Source organism: Crassostrea angulata, chromosome 1 (assembly GCF_025612915.1).
Source record: "Crassostrea angulata isolate pt1a10 chromosome 1, ASM2561291v2, whole genome shotgun sequence".
Classification (NCBI taxonomy): Eukaryota; Metazoa; Mollusca; class Bivalvia; order Ostreida; family Ostreidae; genus Magallana; species Magallana angulata.
The window spans coordinates 44,923,197-44,928,836 of NC_069111.1; the positions used below are offsets into that span (position 1 = coordinate 44,923,197).

At 31.5% G+C, this 5,640-nt stretch overlaps 1 pseudogene; it reads right to left on the bottom strand.

Annotated features, from left to right (window-relative positions):
• Positions 1–1,637: 1,637 nt before the first annotated feature.
• Positions 1,638–3,201, bottom strand: LOC128168338 (uncharacterized; annotated as a pseudogene).
• Between the last annotated feature and the right edge of the window lie 2,439 nt (positions 3,202–5,640).

Sequence of the window (5,640 nt, forward strand, 5' to 3'; positions counted from 1 at the left end):
GAAGATAATGCAGCAGATGTAGTTCAAAGTAATGGTATTAAAGGTAATATAGTATGTATATATTGACATAACTTTTATGTAATGAAGAGTCAAAACGTAAGTTTCGTTTTTTTCAAACATTTCAAAATGGCCGTTTTTAATTTGTAGTGAAATTCTTTTTTGACTAACTTATTAGTTTTAACTACATAATTGATAAAAAAAATTACATATTTGATAAACCTAAATCGGTGCAATTACACGGTAAAGTTATATGCTGATGTCATTTGAGTTAATATAATTTTTTTTACTCTAGAATTATGCAGTGAAACCAGAATATTGGACAGCCCTAAAGATAGTGATGATGGAACATAAATTTCAGTAAGTAATAAATAAATGCTTTTGCAAGTAATTGAAAATTTCTAATAGAATGGCCAGTATCATTTACAACTTTGAAAACAGTTATAGTTTCATCGCGTCGTAATAGTCCAATCCACACTTTGCAAAAGTTGTTCCCCTTTGCGGGGTCAACCCAAAGGTCAAAAGGGAAAAAAAACAACTAGGACACTCAAATTTTGTTTGATCATTAGACAAGCATTGAAAACAATAAAAATAGAAAAATAAAATTTGACTCAAAATCGTTATCATGCTCTTTTAAAGGGGACATGGTCAAATTCTCTTTCCAGTTATTATTACTTACAATGGTTTAAGAATGTATTTCTAATAATCAATGAAATTTGAAAGCCAGTCATAAAGTTATAAGCAAGATACAGGGCTCACAACTCTTTGTCATGTAAACAAGCCTTGTGCCCTGTTTTTGTTTACATATGTTAAATATACCAGGATAAAATCTTTTTTCAAGGTAATTTTTCTATCTTTTTATTCATTTTAAGCATAAATAAACAGTTCCAAAAGTTAAACACATTCATTCAGGTCTAAAACTGGAAAAATTTTCACTTTTATTTAAAATGTAAACAAAAAACTTTGTTAACATAGCAAAGAATTGTAACCTCTAACACTCTCATATTACTCCACGAATGACACTAAAATATTGATTGCATATTAAAAATGTCTTACTAGAGCATTGAAAACAATAAATTCGGAAAAATATCTTTTGACCAAAATCGTGACCATGCCCCTTTAAATGAGAGGTAGTGCATCCATAACTATTATATTTAATATCTATGTGTTCGCAAGTTCCATTACGAGAAGTTTAGTATTGAATTGAAAGGGTTTATCAAATAATAAAACATGATTTACCTTTGATGTATTTTTTAATTTCTAAATAGTAACTGAAGTTTACAATGAACTTTTATGGTGAAAAATACTCTTTTTAATACATATGTTTAAGACACAGTTTTTTTCTCTCTTGGTGATAAGGCGAGACATGTTTCTTCTAATTTTTATGATAGACAGACAATTCTTTTTTGTTCATTGACTTCATACAATCTCTAGCTACAGGTCTGTAGCCACCGGTCTGAAAAAAAAATCGAATAACAACCCGGTAGCTAAAGTTCCATATGTGTTATAAGATCCAATTTACGACTCACAAAGAAAAATACCTCTTTTACAGATATTAAAGAAACTAACATATTCTCTGATAAGTTTCCTTTATTTAATATATTACATCAGATGTATTTTACATTTAGCATCACTTTTTTGCGGGTTTTTGTCAAGATACTGAAATGTTAACCACTGGCTATTGGATTGACTAAATTGGAAGACGCGTCGCTTCGTTTGGCATATACCGTATCCACAATGTAGAGTAAAGACGTCACAAAGAATAGGCAACCAGCAGCACATTCAATGTAAAAACCAGCTCGGAGTCCACGTTCTTCATATGGGAGATGATAATTGACATCTGAAACTTTTGGAGCTTGCTGTTTTGTAAAATTATACTTATAGAGGATGGCTTCCATTAGACTCTCAAATGCTGAAAACAGATGTAGAGATTAAACACTCGTGTAAACATTACAAAATTCCAAAACAGGTAAAACACACGAATACTATGTACTTAAATAAAGAATTTTAACCAAACACCCTCTGGTGGTCTGTAAAAACTTTGTCAAAGATTTTGTTTAAAGTTTTTAACTTTCCTCTTTAACTAAGGATACAAAGTTCATATCCCAGATTTATAAAAAGGACTGCATTTATACATGCAACTCCTTATCATGAAACTCATAGAAATGTTGCAGTTGTTAAAGTTCGCTGGCTGTACTCACACGCAATTAATAGAAACATGATAGCCATCATATCCACACATGTGAAAACGATGGCCTTTTTTTTCACATTTTTCCAACAAAGGTGCCAAAACTATGAGACCCTCTCCAACAATTCCTATACCAATCGCAGTGGTTGCCATCAATATAATTGAAGTCTTCAAGGCTGTGAAAATAACATATTTGTGTCAATATTTAAGTGTTTGTCTATTTAAGTTAATTAAATTACACGTACTTTCCATTTTGTAATACTGGTTGTAGTTTTTACTTGAAGAAAAATACAAAGGAATTAGTACATAACATAACCTTTTTTTATTATGCTTAGACATTTTTTTTAATGTTTTTAACGTTCTTAATTTATTGTGATAAACGTTTGAGGCTTTTTCGATAGAAATACAAATGCACAGTATTGTATGGGGGATGGAAACATTTTATATTAAAATGCTTGTATGGATTCTTGTTGGTATTTTTCAGGACAGAGGAAGAAATTGCTTTGACAACTATACGTTATCATTAACAATTATTGTACAGGATTTTACATAAAATCCTCAAAGATATTTTTCACAAGGTTTACATATATACTGTTTCAATTTTTAAGAATATGTATGGCTTAAAATCTATTGAAAGTAAAGAAAGGAGTTAACTATGTGAATTATTTTTTTTTAAATTTTGAACTTGTTACAAACTGCTCAAAAGCAATTTAAACCAAACAGTTCACTAATTTTAAAAAACGCCTCATTTGCCCGTGTCCATCAATTGTTGTGCTGAAGAATTATAAATGAATCTGTTTGTGCTGTCTTCAGTAACAGAGAAGTCCCATATCGACCCATAAGCCTGTATTTGCTCCGATTTCCCTCTTGCTTCCCAGTGAGCATCTATACCGTCCCATTTCGGATACGCCACTGCTGTGATGTGGGATATAATCGCAATACCACCGACAAAGAGAGTAGTCAGAACCATGTAACTGAATCTTGTTCTAATTGTTTCGCACATTTCTTCGACATTGAAACGGAGGTAATACAGTGATTACTTTAAAGCCTGCAGAATGGAAAACGTAAACAGAATTTCAATAAAGCCCACAAAAGTATAATCTCATTGGCCAACCTAATCATACAGATTAATTATTATCTTTGAATGTTACAATTAGTAGTTAACCACTGCATTAAACTGATTAATATTATATTCTACATGTAGTTATACTTTTGAACCTACCTGTTTATAGTGCTGTTTAATTTAACAACTAGATACCGTTAAGAACCCAGGCCTATTTATGAACTTTATTAAGGGAATCCCTCCAAAGAAACGAAGTTGTTACGGAAACAGTGTATTATTCTTTCAAAAAAAAACCCACAATACCTGTGTAAACCTGAGTCTGCAGAAGATATGAAAACATGAATTCTCACAATAAGAAAGTAATCTCAATCTTCTTTGGCTGATAAATAGATCGATATAGGTAGACTAAATTCTTTGTATCGAGCACGGCGCGATTTATGATGATTTGATTTCCATCTGTTTGACCTATTTTCGACTTGATTTTGATATTCTCTGGTTTTCTGTTTGATTTGGTGTGTAGAAAATTACACGTTGCCTAATGCTCACGATATTGATATCACTTAAAAGTGTACGAAGTCCATGAAATTACCCTCATCCAATCACTTGCATCGCAAAGCTTGAAATCATTTGTTTACACTGATAGGACAATTGTATTCAATAAATGTATTATTGGCTTCATTAATACGAATTCAGATTAAACTTGTTTAAAATGCATTCAACAAATTAATTACATTTTTTCTGTTTAAGTCTTTAGAACTGAATAAAAATACATGTAAGGCAAAAATGAATAAATATTGTGTCCTATTCCACATTGGAACAGTTGGGTATGTAGGTCTTCAAACAATTTTTTCCATTTCAACAAAGTTTTCCATAAAATGAGTATTTGCATTACTAAAACGATGTACAGTTTTAATACAAGATAAGATTTTTCATTTATTATCAGAAATCAAAAACTTTAACAATATGCACACCTCTGATTGGGAATTACATGTATCTGTTAAATAAGGGTACCCTATATGCAATGTTTTGTCAAAAATGATGAAGTTCAAAAGCTGGTATTTTTTCTCATAAATTATCAGAAATCAACATCCTAGCAACATGCTCACCGTTGATAAGTGTACAATTGATCTGCAAAAGAACAACTTCCTATCTTGAAAACTGTTGTAGGGGTTAATCGTACAATAAGGGTACCCTATATGCAGTATTTTGCCAAAAATGATAAGTTCAAAAACTGGTTTTTTTTTCTCATAAATTATCAGAATTCAAAATCCTAGCTATATTGATACCTCTGATATATGCATAATTTATCAGCAAAAGAACAACTCCCTATCTTGAAAACTGTAGTAGGAGTTATCCGTACAATAAGGGTACCCTATATGCAAAATTTTGCAAAAAATGATATGTTCAAAAACTTTTTTTTAATAAATTGTACGAAATAAAAATCCTAACAATATTCACACGTCTGATATATGTACCATTGATCTGCAAAAGAACAGCATCCTATCTTGAAAACTGTAGGAGTAGTTATCCGTACGATAAGAGTACCCTATATGCAATATTTTGTCAAGATATGACTCGGTTCAAAAGCTGGGGTTTTTTGAATAAATGATCAGAAATCAAAATCCATCCTTGCAATATGCACACCTCTGACACATGTACAATTGATCGGCAAAAGAACGACTTCCTATCTTGAAAACTGTAGGAGGAGTTATCGTTTCAATAAGGGTACCCTGTTGGCAGCCGCCCGCCCGTCATTTTTACCATTTCAATAACCGGATTTTTCTGTGGGAAAACCCAGTTTAAAACAGAGAATATTATTTTTATACTCTGTCCCAAGATATTCTGGATTTACATTTGGCTTAATTGCTTAAGGGTTCAAACGATGTTCATTCAAAAGTATGAATAATTTCCAAGATTTCTTAGTCGAAACGCCCCTGTTAGCTTATCAGGCTTCAATACAATGCTAAATCAAAGTACTGAAAGTACTGAGAGACGGAGGCATCATTGCGGAGGAGATTAATCTAATTATTCCAAGGATTGAAGTACCGACGGGAGTTGATTTCATCGATTGATGTTTATCTTAAAATCAACGATATGTAATTTCGCATGCCAAGTAGTTTCTTATCCGTAATTGAATAACGCATATTTTCATAATATGAATTTTCGGGCTTTTCCGACAATCATATGAATCATGTTGCGTAATATTTTAAGATAGAATAAATTCCATCAAACTATGTATCAGTTATGTAAATATTTCTGGAAAATTATATGGATCCAAGCAATATTTAACTATAATAATATTAAATGCTTCAGAATGCATTACATCGAATTTATCGATTATTTTCGAGATCAAGGTTTTGTCTGCGGTGATGATCTGTGGTTAGGTCCAAAC